The 25217-nt window shown below is 40.7% G+C and overlaps 1 long non-coding RNA gene across 1 annotated transcript; it reads right to left on the reverse strand.

The window, feature by feature from the left end:
• Positions 1-7459: 7459 nt before the first annotated feature.
• Positions 7460-12749, reverse strand: LOC108435992. Its single transcript, XR_001858485.1, has 3 exons — positions 12622-12749; positions 9692-9803; positions 7460-7716 (listed from the first exon to the last, which is right to left on the reverse strand). It is a non-coding gene; the product is annotated as an uncharacterized LOC108435992 (long non-coding RNA).
• Between the last annotated feature and the right edge of the window lie 12468 nt (positions 12750-25217).

Here is a 25217-nt window from a genome sequence, read left to right on the forward strand (position 1 = left end):
TGCTGTGTGTGCTTTTATTTGGCCTGAGCCTGTGGCGGAACTGTGGGAGGAGAGGACGTTCCACTTGGGGCTGAGGATTAGCCCTCACAGTACAAAAAGCCATCTCACTTCAGCCTCCAAGCTTTACAGCCTGCTCGGCACATCACTTCTATGTGACCAACCGACTACTAGTGTTGCTGCGGGTCATCTGGTTTGATCTTGTGCCCACAGAATACTTGCAGAAGACCAATAACAGAAGGTAACAGTTGCCCAGTGCCACCTACACTGGTTTGGCTATGTTATCACTGGTTGGCTATGTTAAGATGACTCAAAACTGTCAAGTGTGCTATACAGCCATCTACACCCTGGCCAACACTCAGCTGAAGGCGTTACTAAGGTTATGTAAGTTTAGGCCTGAGAATCTGGTAGATTGGACAAGCAGATTATAAGAGGGCAGGGTTGAAGGTTGTAATCCATCCTCCAATAGGAAGTACCTATCTATATATCGCTGTTGCTGGAACAAAACCTTGAATCTCCAAAATTATAACTTTACAGGAGAAGGAAAAAACATACTAATGTAAGTCAATGGAACCAGACTTTTTCCCCCAAGTACTTTTGGGCCATTTCTTTTAGTCCATTCATTATAAAATTTACATACAATATATAAGACAATGGGTACTTTCAAATTATGGTTTTTGTTTCAACAGCAGTAATATGCTTTGCCTGCAAAAAACCCTGTGGTTCCAGAACTGGTCCTCTCAATCATCAAAGAGTTCATCATTAAGTACAACAGTGGGAGAATCAGACACAATGATATAATATAATGCTACAATAAGGGTTATTTTTATGCCTAAAAACAAGGGTGAACGCAATTCCCTGCCCTGATTTTTGTAAAAAGTGGCAGTTGACTACATTTTTGATGAAACAGGTTAATATACATACACTTTATTTAAAAACGTTGAATAAAACAAGGATTAAGTAAATTTACAAAGATGTGAAAGCATTAATTAACAATTATACTAGCCATGCTCTCCAAATGTCTCCCCAACAAATATTACATGCACTAAATATCCAAGACTTTGTTGACAACATTTATCCCAAACTCATCCCAAAGATATTGGATGGAGCTCCATCACTCCAGAAAACACAGTTCCACTGCTCCACTGCCCAGTGCTCAAGCCTCTAGTCGACGCTTAGCATTGAGCATGGTGACCTTAAGCTCATGTGAGGGTCCTCCAGGGTGTCTAGATATCTGGATACATTTAGACATACAGTATTGCATGCTCCTTCTGCCCAGTGACCGTTGGGATAGGTTCCAGGCTCCATAGAAAATGTTTGTGTGTGTGTGTGTGTGTTGTATATTCCAGGCTGGAAAAGTAAAGGATGTATTCAAACCACAGTTACCTTTTGCATTTTTAGGAGGACACTTACTAAGCCATCTTTTAAATAATCAGAATCAATACATTTTCAGTAACTATTTTAAAAAAACAATGCATGGCATGTAAAGGCTTCTTTACAAATACTGAAGTTCCTGCTAAAGCCTGAGTAGACTGATAAATCAATGTGATGAACCAGGTATTCATCTCAGCATTACTGAGCTCTTTTGAGGGATGATCGAACTTGACACATTAGTGCACATGGTTTACGAGAGATAAGCTTAGCTCCAGTGTTGCAGTGGACTTTATGGCCAGTTCATCATTACCTGAAAATCTCATAGCGACCCACTTTTTACAGTCAAATTTGTAAGATTTAGTTTTTAGGATTTGGTGAATCACTTCATTCATGAGCCAGCAGTGGGATTATGGGAGCAGCAGTGAGATTTTGGGAGTAGCAGTAGACTGAAGCAGGTGATCAAAGACAAAATAACTTCACTTACATGACAAACTGCCAACCACTACCAGTGAGGAGTCAGATACAGTGCCCTCCATAATTATTGGCACCCCTGGTTAAGATGTGTCAAAAGCCTTAAAATAAATTCAGTTTTTATTGTGGAAACATACTGTCACACTGAAAATTGTAGAAAAATGTAACCTTTAACTCAAGTAGAGTTTTAGGGGGAAAATAAAATCCCTGACTAAGAAATAATTTTTCTTCATAAAATCACCTGTTCCACAATTATTGGCACCCCTAACAATTCTTAGGAAATAAATGTAATTAAAGAATTTCTGTCACGTCTACAGTAGTTTACGAAGTTAATCAAAGTATGTAGGAACATTTAATTAGCAATTCACAACTTCCTGTTTCCCTGGGGTATAATTATGACGTGACACAGAGGCCATTTCTCTTCAACATGGGAAAGACAAAGGAACATAGCATTCAAGTAAGGCAGATGTGTGTTGACCTTCACAGGTCAGGCAATGGCTACAAGAAAATAGCCACTCACCTACACCTGTCCGTATCTACTGTCAGAGGAATTATTAAGAAGTTTAAAACAACTGGAACAGTGGTAAACAAGTCTGGACGAGGACGCAAGTTTATTTTGCCACCACGCACAGTGAGGAGGATGATAAGAGAAATAAAAAGTTCTCCAAAGCTCACTGTTATGGAACTGCAACAAATGGTAGCATCTTGGGGTCACGAAGTCTCCAAAACAACCATCAGACGCTATCTACACGCCAACAAGCTGTTTGGGAGGCATGCACGGAAAAAACCTTTTCTCACTCACAATCATAAACGTAAACGTTTGGAGTTTGCTAAGCAGTACTGGGACTTCAACTGGGACCGTGTGCTTTGGTCAGATGAAACAAAGATAGAGCTTTTTGGCAACAAATGCTGTAAGTGGGTCTGGCGTAACACAAGAGCTGAGTATGCAGAAAAGCACCTCATGCCCACTGTGAAATACGGGGGAGGATCAGTGATGCTGTGGGCCTGCTTTTCTTCCAAAGGCCCAGGGAACCTTGTTAGGGTGCATGGCATCATGAATGCTTTGAAATACCAGGACATTTTAAAACAAAATCTGGTGGCTTCTGCCCGAAAGCTGAAGATGGGTCGTCACTGGGTCTTTCAGCAAGATAATGACCCTAAACATATGGCAAGATCTACAGAGAAATGGTTGACCACACACAGAATCAAGCTCCTCCCATGGCCATCTCAGTCCCCAGACCTTAACCCCATTGAAAACCTGTGGGGTGAGCTGAAGAGGAGAGTGCAGAGGAGAGGACCCAGGTCGCTGGATGATTTAGAGAGATTGTGCAAAGAGGAATGGTCGAAGATACCTCTTTCTGTGTTCTCCCATCTTGTGAAACATTATAGGAGAAGATTAGGTGCTGTTTTGTTGGCAAAGGGGGGTTGTACAAAGTATTAACATCAGGGGTGCTAATAATTGTGGCACACATTATTTGATGTTAAACAATTATTTCTTAATGTGGGATTTTTTTCCTACTGAATAAATGCACTTGAGATAAAGGTTGGATTTTGCTCTTTTTTCCATCGTGGTCCTATTTTATTTAAAAAAAACCCTCAATTTATTAGAAGCTAAAGAACACATCTTAACCAGGGGTGCCAATAATTATGGAGGGCACTGTATGTCAATATGTATTCTACATGTACTCTATGCCAATTTTGAATATATATTTTCATATTAGTGAATACATTTAGCTCAGTGTGTTTAGTAGAAGTATTTTGCTCAACAGTGACTATATTCAAAAAATGTCCTTCACACCTGGACAAAAGCAGCGCTGCTTTATTAGCCAACAAATGCAGCTGCCTGGCATCAATGATCGTTAATTACCTGCTATTTTTCTCCATGTTCTTATAGAAATCCTGTCTAATGCTGAAAATTTATCTATGAACTTTAAATATAATTAAACTTAAGACTACACCAGACTGCAGTAAGTGAGAGAAGCTGTACGAGATGATCGAGCAGCATATGTTCCCAAAGTACATGTTTAATTAAGCAGCACAGACTTAAATAAGTCTCTTTCATCGCAAGTCCTTCTCTTCCATCACAATCACGCCACGACCTTTGAATAGAATGAAAAAACATCTAAAGACACTTTTGTTGTGCTCACTCTGCCAAAGCTTTGTGATTTATAAAGTCACCTTGCTCCCAAGCTTCTTTTTCTTTTTGACAGTCTTTTGTAATGTATGACGGAGCATTCCTCGTCTTTTGGGGGGCACAGAGCAAAGATGGCCGCAGTTATCAAAGTTCTCTCTCTCTCTCTCTCCCTCTTCTCCCACAGGAGGAAAATTCTGAATGCTCTACTATAAACTGTGCCAGAATAAGAGACAAACTTTCTACCACTAACACACAACTAAAGAGCACATAACCAGTTTTTTTGCTTCATTTTGTTGCCCATTTTTTCCGCACTGCCTCACAAATGAACCATTGAAACTGGCCCAGATCCCTGTAATATCTGGTCTCCATGGTAACGCTGAGGTCGATGGAGAGGGTCGCCCTTCCATTTAAACATCTTAATTTGCTCTGATTGATTGTGTGGATTTTTGAGGATTAGCACTGATCTGAATTTCAAATCTATGCCCGTGTCCAGATTTCTCTCTCTCACTCTCTCTCTCTTCATGCTTACTTGGTGCTGGTGCTTTACCACTAGAAATTGCCATCCTAAGGCATGCAAAGGAATTGTGCAGAGTGTAAATAAGAAACTCTTCACAGTGGAGTGCATATAGGACCATGTTACACCTTAAAGTGGAATTCCACCAAAATTTCTGCATAATTAAGTTAAGATTGTACACATAGCCATTTGGAGTGGTTTGGTGTGAAATGCTCCATTCTAGAGAAGCTTAGAGTCAGAAATGTTTACAGTGGTGACAAGAACCAGATGTCGGAATTGTTTCATGCCTCTCCTTCGTTTTATTACTTAAGGAATGTGTTGCATGAAATGGTTAAGAGTGATGGATGCCTGAGACATTGTCCTATGAAAGTGTTGAAAAGATTGTTGCATAGAAGATTCACACACACACACACACACATACATACATACGTTTGTATGTATGTGTGTGTGCTTGTGTGTGTGTGTGTGTGTGTGTGTAATCAGTTTCTATTTATTTGTTAGGTTAACATGTTGGAATCAAAATAAATTATGAAAGACATTTTTTTTCATTAAAAATGAGGATGTTTTAAATTATTGTCACTAATGTTCAACAAAACATGTCATTTACCAGGGGTGCCCAAACTTTTGCATAGACTTTACATGCAGGCAAAAAGCTTTATTTCTTATTTTACCACTGTCTTACTGTTATACCACTGTTATTAACATCACACATATAATGATGTGTAGGTTTATCGGCTCTTTTGGATAGTACACATAATGGCTATATTGTGTTGTAGACATTGTGGCCCCTGGTTCCCATCACCACCACTGTAAAGAAATCAGAGATGGTAAGTTTCTGTATAATGCTTTATTTCAAATGAAGCCACGCTGAACAAATTTGCTAACATCTCAGTGATTGAATTGTGTAAAAATTGGCATATATTGCCAGCTCTATCTTAAGCAACATAAGCAGCTATGTAGGCTCCCATGGATTCCAGGGCCCTCCTTCAACCTCTGAATTATTACTGTAACATTATGTTGTCTATAGCCAAGTCACGGAGGTTAAGGCAGCATGTCTCAGCTGTTATGTCATTTACATTTACATTTACAGCATTTAGCAGACGCTCTTATCCAGAGCGACTTACAAGAAGTGCTTTGTCAATCTAGAGAAAGTATCTTTGCTAGTTACCAATAGCTTAGAGAAAAAGACAGTCCTGGGCTCAGATACTGCTAGAAACATGTCACTGCAGACACCAAGAGAAAAAGAAACAGAGTTGAACGCAGAACTCTGTGCCATTCAAAGCAATACAATAACAATAAGATACAATACAATACAGTAAATTACAATACAGAGTGTCACTGAAAGCTGTCCCATTTTGTGGAATCCTTCATATGGGGCCAAAAAAATGTGTGCTTCATTTTTAAGAATTGAAGGAATGAGGTTGGTTTATTCTTACAGATCCTCCTGCCACAGCACAGCACAAACAATTTGAAAAGTGGAGGGAATGGGCATGAATGACAGGATGTCATGGCACCGGTTTAAAATGAAATGTAATTAAATGTAAGTTCTACATTTGAGCACTGAATAGGGACCTTGTGCTGGGAAGGTCTCTCCTACCTTGTCTGTGAAACACATTAAGATGCTTGAATGTTGGGAGAAAAGCAACTAGTTAACCGTTTCTCAGAAAGGAATGTATGCATCTGGAGCTAAGAGAAGATGAGAAGAAAAATCTTCGGTTATTTTTTTTGTGGTGTTCAACAAGAAGTAGTGAATCTGGGGTCTGTCTAACAAAATATATTCAACTTAGACAGGCTTTCTGACTGAGTTTCACCTTCACAAAGTTAATAAACAAATGTTGTTAACTCAAGTACCAACTTTTTTTGACTCAGTCACCAACTTTCTCTGTTAATCCAAGTTTAGATTCTCAGGCTGAGATTGGTGCAGGTTTAGATGCTCAGGTTGTGATTAATCCAGGTTTAGATGCTCATATTGTGATTAATCCAGGTTTAGATAATCAGGCTGAGAAGAATCCAGGTTTTGATGCTCAGAATGTGATTAATCAAGGTCTAAACCAGATTTAGATACTCAGTCTGTGATTAATTCAGATTTAATCCAGGTTTAGATACTCATGCTTTAATTAATCCAGGTTTAGATATTCAGACTGTGATTGATCCAGGTTTAGCCACTTAGGCTGTGATCAATCCAGGTTTAGATACTCAGGCCATGATTTATCCAGGTTTAAATACTCAGACTGTGCTTAATCCAGGTTTTACCTAGGTTTAGATACTCATACTTTGATTAATTCATGTTTAGATGCTCATTTTGTGATTAATCCAGGTTGAATCCAGGTTTAGATACTCACACTTTGATTAATTCAGGTTTAGATGCTCATATTGTGATTAATGCAGGTTAAATCCTGGTTTAGAAACTCAGACTGTAATTAATCCAGGTTGAATCCAGGTTTAATCCAGGTTTAGATACTCAGGCTATGATGAAAGCATGACATTTATCACAAAGAGCATAACATGAGGCGGAGCTGCCAAAAAAGAAATAACAACTACCTGAATATGTGGAATGTAAGGCACTTATAACAGTAAACAACACTGTCACCACCAGGATTAGATCAGATCTTTTACAGTACAAGGAAACCGCATGTTAATCAACTGTACACTACAGATGTGGCGGATAGAATCAGGGTGAAAAACCTTGAACATGTAATTTTTTTACAGGAAGATGCACAATCCCTGCATTTATCCAGAAACTAGTGAATAAAACATACTGAGAAGCCAAAAGCTAGCTATACATTACTATGAGGCTGCACAGTACAGCATATCTTCAGAGAAGTGTATGTGTGTGGCCCTCAAACCAGTGCAGCAGAAACAGCCAGCAGTGAAAGTCAATGGAAAGTATTGATGGTCTACAAAAAAACTCTTCTTCCCTCAGAAAGCTGCAGGGACTTTTCTCAAATTAGAGGTGATTAAACACGTAGTGATTTGGAACAAATACCAATTTAATGCAATTCCCTCTCAGAGGGGAGAAAAAGAGAGCGAGCGAGAGAGCAGTGGCAGAGAGAGAGAGCATGTAGCCTGTGGGAAACGGTAAAGTATCAAAGCAAGATTAATGACTTTTAATGACTACTGTCACAGAGAGGAGCTGCAGAGAAAGACACGGACGCCCCGTCACGAAGATCAGAGGAACTCTTCTGATGTTTCCCTTCCTCACAGCCCAACACCCAGATTACCACCACTGGAAGAAAATAATATCAGCCTCTAATTAGCTGTAATTACACCTGAGGAGAATATTCAGCTTGTAAAAACATAAATCTCTCCAATTTACTGTGCCATTTCACACATTCGTTTTTCTTCTCAGCCACAGCGGGCTGTGCTAATGCCTGGTCAGAAGAGGGAGAGAAGACACCAGAGCACACCAACCCAACAAACACCAGCATACTCAAATGATCTATAAGTATATTTATCTATAGGTAATTATATATATATATATATATATATATATATATATATATATATATATATATATATATATATATATATATATATATATAGGTAAATGATGTCATAGCTGTTCTGGAAGGTTCTCCTTATACACATTGTTCTAGAATATTCTACTTATTCTGATTATTCTAAAATGTTGTCCTCATTCACATTGATGTTCAATCTTCTCCTCATCCACAATGTTCTAGAACGAGTGTGGAAAGAAGATCCTAATATGTGGCCACAACTTAGTAAGGTATGGGAGAGAGATAATTAAGTTGTGGCCACTACTTACTAAGGCATGGGCACAAGATCATGATTTACTGAGCTGTGGCCAAGGCTTAATTATTTCATTCCCACACCTTACTGAGTCGTGGTCACATATTAGGATCTCATTCCCATGCCTTACTAAGTTGTAGCCTCGCATTAGGATCTCATTTCCACACCCTTCTAAGTCATGGCCATGACTTAATTATCTTGTCCCTATGCTTTAATAAGTCATGGCCACACATTATTATTATTTATACGGTATCACCAGCAGGGCTCTGTAACATTGTTCTAGAATATTCTCTACTTACACTCTCTAGACTGTTCACAGTTCTAGATTACCCCCATATTCTTCTAGAATATCTTAATATAGTATTGAAAAAGGATTATTTGACTTGTACCAATAGTGGAACACTTTTTGGTGCTATATAGAACCATTTTAATAGGGTTCTTTAAAGGACTACATACATGTTTTCCATCATAAGGAAGATGCAGAACCAAAGAACTATTTATGAATGCAAATGGCTATTTGAGTGTTCATGGTTCTATACAGAACCCTTGCTTCTGCTAATGCATCCATAAAAAATATAAAAAATAAAAAACATTTTAAAAGTGTAAATCAACTTAGATTTATAAGGCAACTGACATTTTTTTTTGTTTTTTTTTAATAAATAACTCAACTTAGTCAAATGTCTCTGCTAACTCACATTTTTCCTGTATCTAATTGAAGTCAACAATACAGTTTAATTTGGACTTTTTTCTTGCTGGATTTTTAGTTTTCTCCTCTGTCATTTTGTTCATTTCTAATTCCCACCAGCACATTAGGGCTTCCCCATCACAAGATGCCCCCAGGCTGCGGAGAGTAAGCGGGTGGAAGGTGGGTGAGCGATTCTTTCCTAAACTCGTTTGAAAGATTTTACCTATTGTTCTAAGTACTGTGTGCATGTTAATGTGTACAAGTGTGATCCATTTCTCAAACACACAAAAGCACAGTGCTCAAGGCCACAATCAACTCACACTATATGCACTTTTTCCCCAAACACCCCATGGAAGCACTACTGGACCAGGCATATATCCCACAGTTCCATGCATTGGTTACATTCTACCAGGCAGGTTCCAAAACAATGAGGAAGAACATGACCACTGCGAGAGCATCTTCAATTGCATGACCCACAAAGACATGACAAATTCAAACTCATGGTGCTTCTGATGAATTTGAAAATACATTATGTTAGTGTAAGCTTCACTCAGGGGTGTCCAATGTTATCTGCAGAGGGCCAGTGTGGCTGCAGGTTTTCACCCCAACAAAGCAGGAGGTCACCTGACGAAATGTTTGAAGACCAAGACTATCTGATAAAAAGTAGAATCGGGTGAGCTTCAGCTTGTTTGGAGTGAAAAGCTGCAGCCACTCCAGCCCTTTGCTCATAAGATTGGACACCCCTGTCTTAAGTAAAACCACAAACCTCAACTGGCTGTCAGACTCCTGACCATGGAGGGGTCACCTGGGTTTGAACTAATGATTTCCTGTCCCTTTATGATTGAGTAGTTAGACATCACAGCTACACAGCTCCAGACCTGTGAAATAACAGAAAGAAAGAAAGCATGTACAATGAGTAATAACACAATATAAACAATGATATAAAAGACTCAAGTTGATTTAAACATAGATAGTTACCGTCTGAGCATGAGGCAACTCCCTGGGCACACTTTCATTGTCTTTCATTCCTTCTTGGACATAGACATGTATGTGATTTCATGGTTCAAGAGTGGTGCAACCGTCTAACGGTCTGCTCAACAGGAGGCCATATGTTCAAATCCTGCCCCTCCATGGTCAGAAATACCCTCCATACACACACACCAGCCTGGGAATATGTGCTGTGTCATCAGTGCTTTTTAACCATTCATGTGGCCAGGGCCCAACAGCAGGCCCAGAGTGTTATTACACACTTCTATAGCTAAGAAAAGCTCAACCAGTTTGCATTGAAGTCCTTGTAGGTTCTGAATAATAAGGCTTAGTGTGTAATAAGCATGGGATATTAAGGGTTTAATCATCTGACTAAATAAAAGGAGAAGAAAAAGCAATTTAGGGTTTCTTAATAACAACAACAACAAAAAACTGACTGATATATCTGGTACTTATACTTTGACTCAGGAACTGAGCAATTCTTGTCCTAGAGTGTCTTAGTAAGGCCCGGCATCATTTCTGGAGCAATGCCCCATTAACCAATCTTCAAGCCCCACTAATCTCAATATGATTTTTATATGATTTTGTAGTGGAATGTGACAAAAACAAAGTGAATGTAATCTTCATGTGAGCTGCATTTTGTTTACACTAGCTGCATGCATCCACAATATAAGACTCCACTGATTAACATAGCAGGGTTTCCAGGCATCCCATTGTACAGGCTGCAATAAGGGACGCGCCGAGTGTTAAAAGGTCAGCAGACAAAAAGGTGGACCTTTGATAATTTGCTGTAAACGTGGCTCTCCTGTTGATTTTTTTCTGAACGTGTGGACAGATCTACCAAGAATTTATTGTCCGAAATTTGGTAACACTATTTGGAGTGGTCCTTTGTAGATGATTAATAACCTCAACAGTTACACTTCAACAACACATCAGTGAAGCAGCAGTAGTGAAGCATCTGAATACACTGAACTAAACATCTTGTAGATGTTCTGTTGATACATGACTTACATTCAGTAGATGTGTTGATAACATGTTACTTGGATTATGCAAAACCTTACACCCATATGTCAAGCACAAGACCTGTAGGTCAGATCAGAGCCACAACACAATCCTACCTGGCCCACCAAAGTATTTTAATTTTCTATTAATATTAGTCTGTTTCACAAATCGCTGCACTACAGTACCCAGCATGCACCACAACAAAACGTGTGCTCTGACTCTCCTACCCCAACAAAAGTGTATGAGAGTGGTTACACCTCAGTTCCACACCAGTCATATCAGCAAACACACAAGCTGCATTTCAGCTGCAGTTCAACCAATATAAACACTTCTGAACCCAAGTCTTAATGAACTTGCAGCAAAGAAAGGATGCCAGGTATCTAATCCAATGACATAGGCAGGTTTAAAAGACCTAGCTCCTCGGGACATTTAAATTCGGAATATTTCATGCAATTGTGTAATCTTTCAAGGTCTACTACAAGTGGATGTAGTTTGCCATTGACAATTTGCCATATTTTTAATAAATAATGGCCAGTCTGGGTTTTGGGTGGCATGGAGGCGCAGTCGGTTATAGCAGGAAGGGCCTGGGTTCAAATTCCGGCCAGGCGACCAGGATCCTTTCTTTGTGGAGTTTGCATGTTCTCCCCATGTCTGCGTGAGTTTGCTCTGGGTGCTCCGGTTTCCTTCTACAGTCCAAAGACATGCAGTCAGGCCAATAGGACAGGCTAAATTTCCCTTATGTGTGAATGTGTGAGTGATTGTTTGTGTGGATGCATATGTCTGTCCATCTGCCCTACGATGGGCTGGCGACCTGTCCAGGGTGTATCCTGCCTTCTGCCCAATGAAAGCTGGGATAGGCTCCAGCAGGCCCCCCAAAGTCCCCAGCCAACCCCCTGCAAGACCCAGTTTTGGCTTTAGTACTTACACTGTAAACCTGGATTTTATTTTAATTAAATTGTTGAGTGATCATTAATTATTCTTTTATGTTTTGCAAAGAAATGTTGTAATTACTAAATCAAATTAGTTGTTTGCAATAGTCGACTGAAATATTCAGCGCAGTAATTATGTTAAGCACAGGTTTTGGGGGGGAGGGGCCTATTTGAAATTCACAGGTCTGTGTGAAGAGGCGCTCCTCTGGCTTTGTAGGCTGTAAGAGGCGTCGGCTTGTTGTTGCTGCTGATGCCAAAAACTGGGTTTCTGAAAGCAGCATGACTCTAAGTGGAATGGTGGGTATGTAAAATAACTACTTGCAGACATTTTTCTGAGAAAATATATCACCCAAAACACTGGTCAAGTGACAAGAAGTTAGCTGCATGCTAAAGTTAGTTTTTTGGCGGTTAAAAACGTACAGGTTAACGTTAGCAGTGTTTGCATGTAGTTGTGGTGTTTCTGTCGAGGCCCAGTTTAGTTATAACGTTCGCTGGCAATTAAATTGGTGTTTTTGTCGGTTCACAGGTCATAACGTTAGTTAGCTAGCTTAACCGCTAGCTAGCATGTGTTGCTGGCTAACGCTAGCTTATGTCGGTTGGCTATGGTAGGTTAACATGCTGATTCAAAATGAGGTCTTTTTTCTATCAGGAGGACAGGAAAAGACAAGATTATTTACAGTATGGCATTTTAGTGCAGTGAAAAAGCAACGTTTCCCCGCGGTTTGCGATTTACCGCAATCCAACACCCCTGCCCCCGCGCCGCGCCTCCCGCGCTCACCTCGCATCTCCCACCGCTCTTCTCTCGTACCAGCCTCGCGCCTACCGCACCCCTCTCCCGTACGAGCCTCACGTCTGTAGCCCACCGCTCTTCTCTCGTACCAACCTCGCACCCACCGCGCCCCTCTCCCGTACGAGCCTCACGTTTGTAGCCCACCGCTCTTCTCTCGTACCAGTCTCGCGCCCACCACGCCCCTGTCCCGTACGAGCCTCACGTCTCGTGACCACCGCTCCCTTCTCTCTGCAGTAACGCGGTTATCATCGTAGTCCTAGTCGTTAGCAGAGGTTGGTTAAGGTTTTGCAGTGGAGTTAAGGTAGCCGCAGCGGTTGTGCTAAACGTTTTTTTTATGTTCTGTTTTTGCAGGGTCTTGGGAAGATGCAGTGGAAGTGGAAGTATTGTGGGTTTATGTGTGAGAAAAGGGGTTACCTGTTACAACATTACAGGTTAAAACATGGGAGCTACACTAGAACCGTGCCTTTTCCTTGCTTACACCAAGAGTGTGTACATTTAACTCTTAATGCACTTAAGGTCCACTTATCTAAGATTCACTGGAAAGCTCAGGATCCACAACTATGTGAAACTGCACAAGTAACTCAGTCATTTATGTCATTTTTCTGCACCTTGCACAGAAGCAGTTTTTTTTCACTCACCTGCACATTAATACAGTACACATTTAAAAGTTAATCATAGAGTCCATTGTCCATATAGAGGATGCAATTTTCATACTAACATGTACTCCACATTCAGTGCACATATAAGAGCACAGAACAGACAACTGGAGAATGTTCAAGCCAGAAATAGTCTCTGCGAGTGTAACCAATGAAGAACATGTGCCTCCAATTGACACCTGATTTAGCGGACAGTGAGGATTCCAACCATGAAGAGCTTCATGATATAGGGAAACAGCTGGAACACAGCCTAGCAGCTCTTTTCTTAAAGATGCAAACCATCCTTCATATTCCAGAAAATTCTATACAAGAAGTCATACCACAGCTTTTACAGATATGTGAACTGTCCCAGCCACTGCTGCATAGTTCAGTCAATGATATTCTGAAACAACACACAGATGTTGATGATTCAACTGTGAAACAGTTAGTCAGGGCTGCCTCAGAGAGCAACGTTATAACAAGATTTTGTGGCAAGGATGGTTCCTCATCAACCACTAAAAGGACAGCAGCATATGTGAGCAAAAACTTCATAGTGGTTGTGCCCGTGGAGTATGTTATTGATAGAGGGAAAACATGTACTGCTGTATATGTTGCTCTAAAATGTTGAACAGAGCAGACATTTGAGACAAAGCTCTTATAGTACAAAACCATGTGCCACATGAGTGCAGCACATACAGAGATGGTTCATATTGTAAAGAAAATGACCTTAAAGGGAGGAGTTAAAAATCACCATTGGACTTTACACAGATGAATTTGAAGTGTCCAATCCTTTAGGAACATCTAAAAAGAAACACAAAATGAGTGCAATATATTGAGTGATAGCTAATGGGTCATCAAAATATAGGCCCACGCTCCATTCCATTCAGCTTGCTCTTTGCTGTAAAGAGCATATGGCGATGCTTAAATTCTCCACCCACTCATCCAAGATCTGGTTTATTTGGAGCAACTTGGTCTATATGTGGAGAGGTTAGGAACATCTATCAAAGGCACAGTGTTACATGTGGCTGCTGATAACTTGGCTGCTCATTCACTCTTTGAGAGCTTTGCAGTTGACAGGTTCTGCAGGTTCTGCATGGCGATAAGGAGTGAGATCCAAGACAAGGAGGGATGTTCAGGCACCTTTGAACCCCTAACTAAAGACCGTCGCAACCAGCAGGTGCAGAAGGTACAGCAGGATCACACTGTGGCTAAACAGTATGGTGTGAAAGGAGGATGTGTTTTGACTGACAGTCTGCATCATTTTCATGTTGTTCATGGTTACCCCCCTGACATCCTGCACGAGTTATCGCTTTGCCTTTCAGACATGATTTCTAAGAAATATTTCACTTTAGCAACACTAAATCATGCTATCAAAACATTTGCATATGCTTTTAATGACAAAACTTTCCAGCCTCAGCCTATTGCCTAAGGCTTCTCTACCAAAGGGACCATAGGTGGAAATGGGAACTGGGCTCTAATCAGACTACTTCCACTTCTCATTGGCCATTAAGTACCTGAAGGTACATTCTGATGCTCCTCAAAGGCATTGTGGAGTTGGCTGTAGCAACAAGGCACACTGAGGTGTCAATACATTTCCTTGATTGCAACGTGTCTGAACACAGAGAGCTGTTGCAAACTACATTCCCTAATTTCACTTTACGTCCAAAACACCACTTCATTGAGCATTATCCTGGGATGATTAAGGCATCCGGTCCACTTTCAGATGTCTGGACTATACGCTTTGAGGGGAAAGCACAAATTTTTCAAACAGGTCATCTGTAATGCTCACAACTTCAGAAATGTAGCTCTTACACTGGCTGTAAGGCATCAGAAAATGATAGCTTACCATTTAGACACAAGTTCATTTTTCAAGCCGTCAGTTGAAATGGACAAAGTCACTATAGCATCGATCACATCTTACCCTGAGAATGTCCAAAAACATTTCTGCCAGAGAGTTCCTCAGCTTCCTGCAGCATTTCTTGTTGCCTCAGGAGTCTTTGTAGATGGTATTAGGGTATTGTGCTGACATGATACTCTCTGTTGGTTCATGCTCAGGTCTCCATAATTGTAAGCAGATCAAACAGATTGTGGCAATTAACACAGAGATTTTGTTTGTCTGCAAAGTGATGACTGCATGGTACCATGAGTGTTTCAGATCTTTTGAAATCTGTGACAGCTCCGCTTTGTGTGTGGTACAATTAAAGAGCTGAATGATGTTTTCCCCCCTCCAGTGTACAGAGTTGGAGACAACTTAATAGTGACACTCGGGCATTATATGTTCTTTGTTAAAAAGTCACTTATAGTGCTAGAATTGCGTTTTATGGCCACTGGGAAAAAAATAAAGAATAGATTTCAAGAAAAGTCATAATATTTTGAGATAAACAATCATATGGTATGACATCTTGAAAATGAAGTCATAATATTTTGAGAATAAAGTATGTTTCAAAAAAAGTTGTAAAGTCACAAGAATAAATGTGATATTTTAAGGATAAAGAAGACTAATGGTAGGGGGGCTGCCAGGATCGATCATTTTAATTATCATTGTCCCCAGTGAAACAGCATGCCCTCTTCAAATGGCACGGCCATTCTCCTGCAACAAAACAGACAATTTTTTATTCTCTAAATGTTACTAATTCTTTATAATTTATTCTCAAAGCCTGTTATTTTTAATTCTTTCAACAGTGATCCTAAAACAGCATCATAGTATATCAAATACATAGTATAGCAAAAATACTTGGTATTATTACTTCAACTAAAGTAAAGGATGTTCCACTATTGGCTCTAGCAACCACTCTAACTTTACCAACTAGCTACCAATGACTTAGCAACCAACTGTTCTTGAAGACATGCATATTTCTAGTAAGCTAATTATTATTTTTATTTCCAAGATGACGGCACACCAGAAGATGATCTTGAGGGTTATTCTCCCAGAGGCGGATATCAGAAAGGTCACCCTGAACATGAGGCCTACTACAGTGGAGGATTTGATATGCAAGCTTAAAGAATCACTAGGACTTGATTACAGCTTCAGTCTCCAGTACAAAGATCCTGAATTCAGTTACGAACTATGCAGTCTGACAGATGTTGAAGAGCTCCAGAAAAACAAACAGTTAAAAGTCATCCCTATGCTTGAGCTGGTACCTGTCTCGATGTCTGATGAAATCTTGAGTGATACAGTACAGCAGATACAGAGGCCCTCTCACGCTCTTCTCAGGAGCGACAGACACCATGGCCAGAACTATTTGATATTCCTACTTTTTCCTTTGATGTGGAGTATAGACTTAGACAGGCAGATCTACTGTATCTTAGAGATGGAACACACCTAAAAGTATCAAAAGTGCTAAAACACAAAATCCTTGAAAGATTGGCAGAGAGCATGTATAGCTACACAGCATACCAAAATAATGCTCAGTTTGAAAGTGCTGCAACAGCACTAATAAGCAAGCACCCGTGTCTCCAGGAACGAGGCTCAACTAGTCGCTGTAGAGGCTGGAAAACCAGTCTGAAATATAAAATGGCCAATTACAGAACGAAGCGTAGGAAATCAGGATGCCTTGATGTTGCGGTAAACCCAGGTAAACGGGGAGGGCATTCAGCCGAAGGAGAACCAGCTAACAAGAATATCAAGAAGGCCAAGAAAGGTGAGCTCAACAACTTACCAAACTTTCCAGAGGGATTTGATCAGTCAGGCCTCGAGGGTGCCCGAAAACTCTTGGTTGATGAAATGCAGAAAAGAACACCGGATGGACAACTTGTAAAACAGAAGATGGACGTGACATTTGCATTGAGAAGAAAAGAGGTGGTGGAGTCTTAACCTGCCATAAGCGAGATGGTAGAACGCTGGCCTGCTATTTTCATGGAAGATCAGGTATGTTCAAGAGAGATAATGCTAATGGTTTTGCCCATTTTGCCCATTTTTGTTGTCTCTGGATATATCTTTGTCATGGTTTCTTAATTTATTCCATTGGCCACTAACTCTTCAAGCCCCAAATTAGAATGTATGTCGCTTGGGATATTGGTCAGGTGTTGCTGGTTGGGTAAGAAACAAAGGGGGTATAATGAGTCAGTGAGTTCCAGATGAGTGCGGATCAACAGGCAAGAGAAGTGGGTTTAATAATGATACACAAGATTCCAAACAAAAGGACAATCCAGGAATTGTAGTCAAAAATACAGGCAAACTAGGTCCAACACATGAATCCCAAAAACCAGCGAACAAATCCAAGAGGGCACGGAGAAATCGAAGTCAAGAGTAAAAACAAGCATAGGTCAGTGACAAAATACAGCACACAACAATCAGAGTAGACGCTCAGTACATTCATAAGTGAAACAGTACTTTGCAATCTGGTCTTTCGAGAGTCCGTGTTTAAATACTGAGTGTCTCTAATCAAAACATAACAGACACAGGTGAAAGCCTTCTGTAATTGAGTGACCGAGATCGCTGATAGGTTCAGAGCTGATCGTCACTGGTCACGTGATCCCCTGTTGACTCCTGGGATATGGAGTTCCTCTGGGACTCCGATCTGACAGGGGAGTTTGCAGTCACATGTTCCCCCATGGCTTCATGGGAGATGGAGTTGGCAACACTGTGGGAGTCTCCCTGAAGAATGACAGGGGGCTACAAGGGGATGGAACAAGATGTGCCCTCAGGCCACAGCAATAATTAGTCTTGAATGTCTGTGTTTTTCTCTGTTTCTTTGTATTTTATAGCTGTACATGGAGTTCAACAGGATTGTGGGCAAGGAATTTTATGAAAGCATCGATCGGCACAGTCTTCATGTCTTCGAGATATTTCAGTCTAAGAGAGGGAACATTGGGCAGCTGTTGGCACAGCTATCATGACAGACTAGGGTTGGTCCATAGCCATTATACTCTTGCATTGCTTATGTAATAGAAATATATCACAGACGCTGCTACTATATTGGTTGTACAGTACAGTCAGAATTCCTTGGTTGGTTCAACTTTATCTTGTTATTCAAGCTATGTATAATTGTGTTGTCAGTTTATTCTCAGAAAGACTAAAGAGCCAACTGATGTTCGGACACTGGTGCTCAGAGGGCTTCCACTTGTCCTTGGTGACGACCCCACAGACTTCTACAAAACAGGCTTTGTAAGTAACCTCTTACTTTCTCAGAAGGACCATGATCATGAATTTTCACCATTATTTGATAGTTCCTGGCTTTGATAAATCCTGTGAGCATAGTTTTATACAATTAAAGAATAAAATATGGTTCCACATATCACTAGTACTGTCTGTCCATCCAGTTTGTATTATTTAGTCAGGTTCCAGTCTGCCATGATGTCCTCTATCTTCCAGCACCCTGGTAAAGTGAGACTGGATAGGTGTTCTTTTGTGCACACTCTTAAAAAGTTGTTCAAGGGTTCTTAAGTTCAGAAAATTGTTATATATAATCATGAACCAGTTGAAAATGAATGAAATTTAAAAAAAACAAAAAAACCTTTGCATGATTAAAGGGTTCTTAGCATTGTGAAAGGGCTCTTCGAGTGGATGGAGAATGTTTTGTCTTTTTGAAAATGCTTCTGTATATCACAAAGGTGTTCTTTTGTATACACGCTTGACCTTAACAATAGAAGAACAATTTTTGGTGCCGTAGAGGACAATTTTCTTTATTAAAGAACTACTTAAGCATCTTTTAAGGGTGCATGGAGCTAAAAAAAAACACAAGGAAAAATGAATTGCAGCACCTCTTTATGAGCTTTTTCCAATCACTATTGGGTGATGTGGCTGTTTTAATCTACTCTAACAGTCATACCATATAATCTACTAACAGTCATACCAATCTCATACCTTCCCTTATGTGTCTGACTCTGATGACTAGACTATATTGCTTAACATTATTGATGGATAATCAATGAGTAATGTTATATTTGTGCTCTTATGCTGTTAGGACTCTGACTCTGCCATAATGAGATTGGGATCCTCCTCGTTCTGCATGAAGGTGCTGTGCTCTCATCCCTCCATCTCAATCCAGCCTCACTGAAGGTCATCATTGAGGGAGAAGTTGTGATGGACAATATTCAAGACCTGCCAAAAGCTATGTGCATTCTTTTTGGGCTTACATAGGCTCTGCATCTCAGCTATCCCAAGTCTATGAAGAACAAATTTCAGTTCATCCAACAGGTGCTTCTCAACGCTGGGCCACAGTGAACTAAAAACCAGATAACAAACACTGAAAAACCAGCTTATACTGTAAATAAAATGCTGGGTAATGGTTGCTTTTGTTTTTTGAAGTGTATTTTGTTTTATCTGTTCTTTTTTCTTTTCCCACTACAACCTGGTGCCTCTGTGTTTATATTTTTATTGTCCCTTCTTTCACTTCAGTAGCCCCTCTGAAACTTAAAGTTTGATAAAATACATGTCTCACATGGTTTCATTGCCTTTGATGCCAAAGAAATGTTTAACAGATGCTTATGTTGTATTATGTAAGAACTGATTTTAGTTTAATGAGGGATAGGAATGTTCAGCCACTTGTGTTCTACAGTACAAGATACAGAAATATATGCTCAGAACTGCATATTAGTGCTCAGTTGATATGATGTAGTTCATCAGTGAAGTTTTGAAGGCTTGTATCAAGTTTTAATGTATGTCTTTGTGTCCAGTGATTGACAAAATACAGCAGATACTGTTAAATGCTATGCATACATATTCCTTCCTCAAACAAGTTTATCATCTATAAATTGTTACCAAGCAGTTTTACATGCTGCCTATTTTCACTTTTCTTTGGGTTGACAAGTTTGCTATTGGTGCAGTAACATTTGAAGTGTAACTTTGCAATGTTTGGTCAATGAAATACATTGGATGAATAGATGTTTAAGTTCTTAACTTTAATTGTTTTTAAACAATGTATTTAATACAGTAATCTCAAAATCAATAAGGAATTTATTAAGTTACAAGAAAACATTACTTAAAATAAGTATATAAGTAATGTTATGTTTATTGGTTGTATTTTTTTGTATGTTTGACTTTAAATAGTTAGTATATAGAACTGAAACTTCAGAAAAGATGATTTCTGTGAACTAATGATTTTGAGTAAAGACTACTGATGTAAACTTGATTTGTCTACTGCATTAAATTAAGGTTCTGTGTTAATACGACTTGTTTAGTTTCAACTTGTGTAAAAACAAACAGAGAAGGCAACGAGTTTCCACGTAATTTTCTAGTAAAGTCAACTAATTTGGGCTAAGAGTGTACAAACAAAAAAGCATAAGTGTTCTTTGGCCCACAGATACAGAATGTTGAGATTTTTTTAATACAGCCCTTTGAGTTGTTGAGTTTGACACCCCTGACCTAGCCTTACCCAACCTTATCCAAAACCTAACCCTAACCTTAACCCAAAACCTGTTTTTGACCCTAATATGTTTTTGACTTGTTAATGAAAGTCTGAACTCTCAAAATAAAGTTTTCTCTTAGCCTTTTGTTTTTTGGGCTGTGTGGATATGCTGCACACCATGCCCCTCCCCCTGCGTGGTTAGGTTCTGGTGCTGGGCCTGGTCTTAGCCCAGTTATTTTCTGGCTCAAACAGACCTGATTCAGCTTGTCAGTCAGTTACAGGGATGCGTGTATTAGAGCAGGATCTGTTCTTTAGCCTTCTGTGAACAGAGCTACGTTCCCTGCTTTAGCTGGCCGGTATGATCGTGCTCTATTGTTATAGTTACAGCTATGTGAGCTTTAGTTAAAATAATGGAAACAACTCAAATGCTACATGCGAACAGAGCTTTAATGGCATGGATGTCTTTCTTCTCAAGAAAAGAATGCGTGGATGACCTTCTCGGGGAATGTGACCTGTGTGTGCGGAACCGGTGGAAATACACGGGTGTGCACATTTCAGACTAAATTGAAACATTTGAAGTTTGACATATAGGTGTAGTTTGATGTCTGGTGTTTTTTTTTTTCTTCATTTCTTTCTTTTGACATTTATGCTTGTGACAAGTCCTCTGATACAGAACTATGATTAAAAAGAGAGAGAGAGAAAGAAGAAAAATGCTTTGTGTCCCTGCGTTGAGAAGATGAAAGTGGGCTGTGTTTGTGGCAGTGTCAAGTTTAGCCTAGTTTGCTCAAGATTAAAGTTCACTTTGCTCCCAAATGGAATCATTAGCCATTCTTGTGGAACACACTGACCAAGGCGCTGTCATCTGGTTTCTTCGCCTTCCATTTACTCCAGCTGTAGGCTGTTACTGTGGTTAGAAGACCCAGAGGAATGAGGAGGCCTCATCTCTGTACCTGCAGACTGAGAGAGCCTCGCTCACATAAATCTTACAGCTTAATTGTCCATAAATTAAACTTTATCAGAAAGAACACAGCCTGTAACCTGGTCTATTAGCATCTCAGTTCTTTGCTCTGTCTGAAAAGAAACCGAGTGGCAGGAGCTTTTTACTTTGAACATCATTTAGATTCACAGTCAAAGATCTGCATCCTTCTGACCATGGGATCCTATTAATAGTCTGGTCAGTGTGATCTTCAAAATCATTGCAAATGGTCTGGTTTCTGATTAACACTGACTCTGGTACATTTTCATATCATATTACCCTCTGTGGAATGAAATGAGATGTAGTTTTAATACTGGGACGATGGTCTGGAATTGGGGAAATATGCTATACATAGCCTATACAGAATCGCATCAGAGGAGCATCAGAGGCAAGAAGGAGGGCCATCCTAATGCTGCCCACCCAAAATGAGCAAGGCCATTATACTCTCTTGGAGTCCTGTCACAGATGGCTGTGGCATCTCCTGGACTTGAATTCATTATCTCCCAATAGTTATACCACTCAAAATTGAGATCTCAAATGTGAGGTAGATGTCCAATATTTGTATTTATATGCAATCAATTTTGCACTAGGTTGTTTGTACAACCATGTTTCCAAAAACGTTAGGTTGGGACACTGGGCAAAATATAAATAAACACAGAATGTAATGATGTACAAATCTTTAAAACCCTATATTTCAATTAGAAAGTAGCACAAAGACAATGTATCAAACGCTGAAACTGAGGAATTTTATTGTTTTTTGAAAAATATATGGCCATTTTGAATTTGATGCCAGCAACATGTTCCAAAAAATGTTGAAGCTGGGGCATGTCCACCACTGTGTTTCATCACCTCTTCTTTTGACATTCTGTAAGCACTTGGGAACTGAAGAGACCAACTGTTGTAGTTTGTAAAATGTTTTCCTGTTTCTGCTTGATATAATTAATTTCAGCTGCTCAACAGTTCAGGGTCTCCTTTGCCACATGTTTTCAGTGGGTGACAGGTCTGGACTGCAGGCAGGCTAGTTTAGCACCTGGACTTTTATGACAGAGCCATGCCGTTGTAGTACATGCAGAATGTGGTTTGACATTGTCTTGCTTAAAATAATTAAGGCCTTCCCTGAAAAAGATGTCCCCTGGATGGCAGCATATGTTGCGAAAACCTGTGTATATTGTTTTTCATTAATGGTACCTTCACAGATGTTCACCTCACCCATGCTATGTGCACTAATGCATCCCCGTACAAACTGTGAGCTGATAACAACCTTATCCTCTTTAGCCTGGAGGATGTGGCATCTATGATTTCCAAAAAGATTTTCAAATTTTCATTAATTTGACCGTTTTTTGAGTAAAGTCTCAGGTCCAAATTAAGTCCCAAGGCAGTTAAGCAGGAATCCGAGAAAAGTGCAACTCAGATCGTGAGTCAATTAAGTTAACTCCAAGTTGAATCATGAGTCAGTAAAGTGCAAGTCTGAGTCAAGTCACGAGTTAACTGTGAGTCCGAGTCAAGTCGCAAGTCAATCACTAATCTGAGTTGAGTCCAGAGTCGTTTAAGCACACATTTGACTGCGAGTGACAGAGAGCACCACAGCTTAGAACTTCAGATTGAGCAGCGTTCAACTTTCACTTCAATAATTAACACTTTCAGACCACTAACCCCTCACGCCTTTTCCCTCTTTTTGTTTTCTCCCTCTCTCTTTCTATTTCTCTTCTCTTACACAGATTCTCCTCAGCCCTTTCAACATGGCGTCTTCCCAGCACTGAGCTCTCCAGGCCCTGAGCTCTGAGTTGGCCCGGCTGGACCGGCAGATCACCGCCCTCCTGACGAGGCAGGGCGAGCTCCTTCAGCAGAAGTCGCAGCTCGAAGCCTCCCGGGAAGTTTCCCCCTCTGTAGTCGCGCCAGCTTCGACTCCTCGAACACCGGGAGATGCCGTTCTCACGCCAGCCCCAGCCCCACCTGGTCCCTGGGAACGCCAGCGCCGCAGACGGCCTTCCAGACCTTCACCGCCACCCCAGCCGGTCTTCACCTCCTGGAACCGATTCGCCGCCCTCAGCTCACCGCCTACGTCTTCACCTACGCCTCGGGCCCCGCGCCCGCCCCAGCGCCTCGTCGCTCTGCACAGGACTCGGTTTATGTTATTGGTAGTTCTATTGTCTGCCATGTTAGAGTCAGAGGTGTAAACAGCCGCGCCACTGTCTCCTGTTTTCCAGGTGCCCGGGTTTTAGACATCGCCAAGCGCCTCACCTCAGCCCTCTGCAGACGCGACGCCTTCGGGACCGTGGTTATCCACGTCGGGACCAACGACATCTCCGACCGACGCAGCAAGGTCCTGAAGGAGCACTACCAGACGCTACTGGACACTGCCAGGAAGAAGATGGACACCAGGATCGTCATCTCCGGCCCTCTTCCCACCTACCGGCGGGGATCCGAGCGGTTCAGCAGTCTCTTCGCACTGCAGTCCTGGCTCTGCGGCTGGTGCGCCTGCAACAGTTTGGGTTACATGGACAACTGGTCCTCGATTTGGGAGCAGCCAGCGCTCTACTGGAGGGATGGGCTTCACCCTAGTCCTCTGGGGTCCGTCGTCCTCTCACGGAACATCGAGAGGGCCATCCGCTAACTTCAAAGCGGTCACGTAAGTAGCGGCAAAAATAGAAACGTTACTGCTCATCATGCTAGTGTTACTGCCAGAAATAAGCCGATTGCTAGCACTTCTACAAATGCTTATTGTGTAAATACAATTGAGACTGTGTCTGTTCCCCGAATAAAACAACACATCAAAAAGCCTCGAAGCGTTTGCCTTAGTAACCTCATTCATATCAGACCAGTTACACTGGTTTACAACGACCACACCGTTGGTCTAAAACTAGGACTGCTTAACATTACATCCCTGACATCTAAAGCCATTACTGTAAATGAAATTATTACAGATCATAATTTTGATGCTCTGTGCCTCACAGAAACGTGGATTAGACCCGATGAGTACCTTAGTCTAAATGAAGCTACTCCCACAGGCTACAGCTATGCACATAGCCCTCGTTTAAGCGGCCGGGGTGGAGGTATAGCAACCACCCATACTAAAGCTTTAGGCGTGAGCCAGAAAGTAGGACATACATTTTCTTCTTTTGAAGTTCTTGTACTTAATATACTTGAGCAAGGAACAAATAAAAATTCATTTTTATTAATTACAATTTACAGGCCACCGTATTCTCAGTTCTTACAAGAATTCTCTGAGTTTCTATCAAGCCTAATAACATTTTCAAGTAAAATAATAATTGTCGGAGATTTTTATATCCACATTGACAACCCTCATAACACATTAAGTAAGGCATTCATATCTATCATAGGCTCCATGGGATTCACCCAAATTATAAAAGGGCCCACACACCACCTCAACCACACTCTAGACTTAATACTGATCTTTGGGGTAGACATAGTTAACTTAGCTGTTCTCCCCCAGAGCACAGCCGTCTCAGACCATTACTTAATCTCATACAAAATCCAGTTTAGTGGTAATGTGCGTTCATCACCATGTTATCAGGTTAAAAGGACTATAACTTCCTCCACAGCTGGCAGCTTTATCAGAAACCTCCCGCAGTTATCAACTTCTGTCAGCTGTCCATCTAATCCTACTGAATTAGATACTATGACCAAATTCCCAGAGGATACTCTTCGATCTACGTTAGACAG

Source organism: Pygocentrus nattereri, chromosome 1 (assembly GCF_015220715.1).
Source record: "Pygocentrus nattereri isolate fPygNat1 chromosome 1, fPygNat1.pri, whole genome shotgun sequence".
NCBI classification, from domain to species: Eukaryota; Metazoa; Chordata; class Actinopteri; order Characiformes; family Serrasalmidae; genus Pygocentrus; species Pygocentrus nattereri.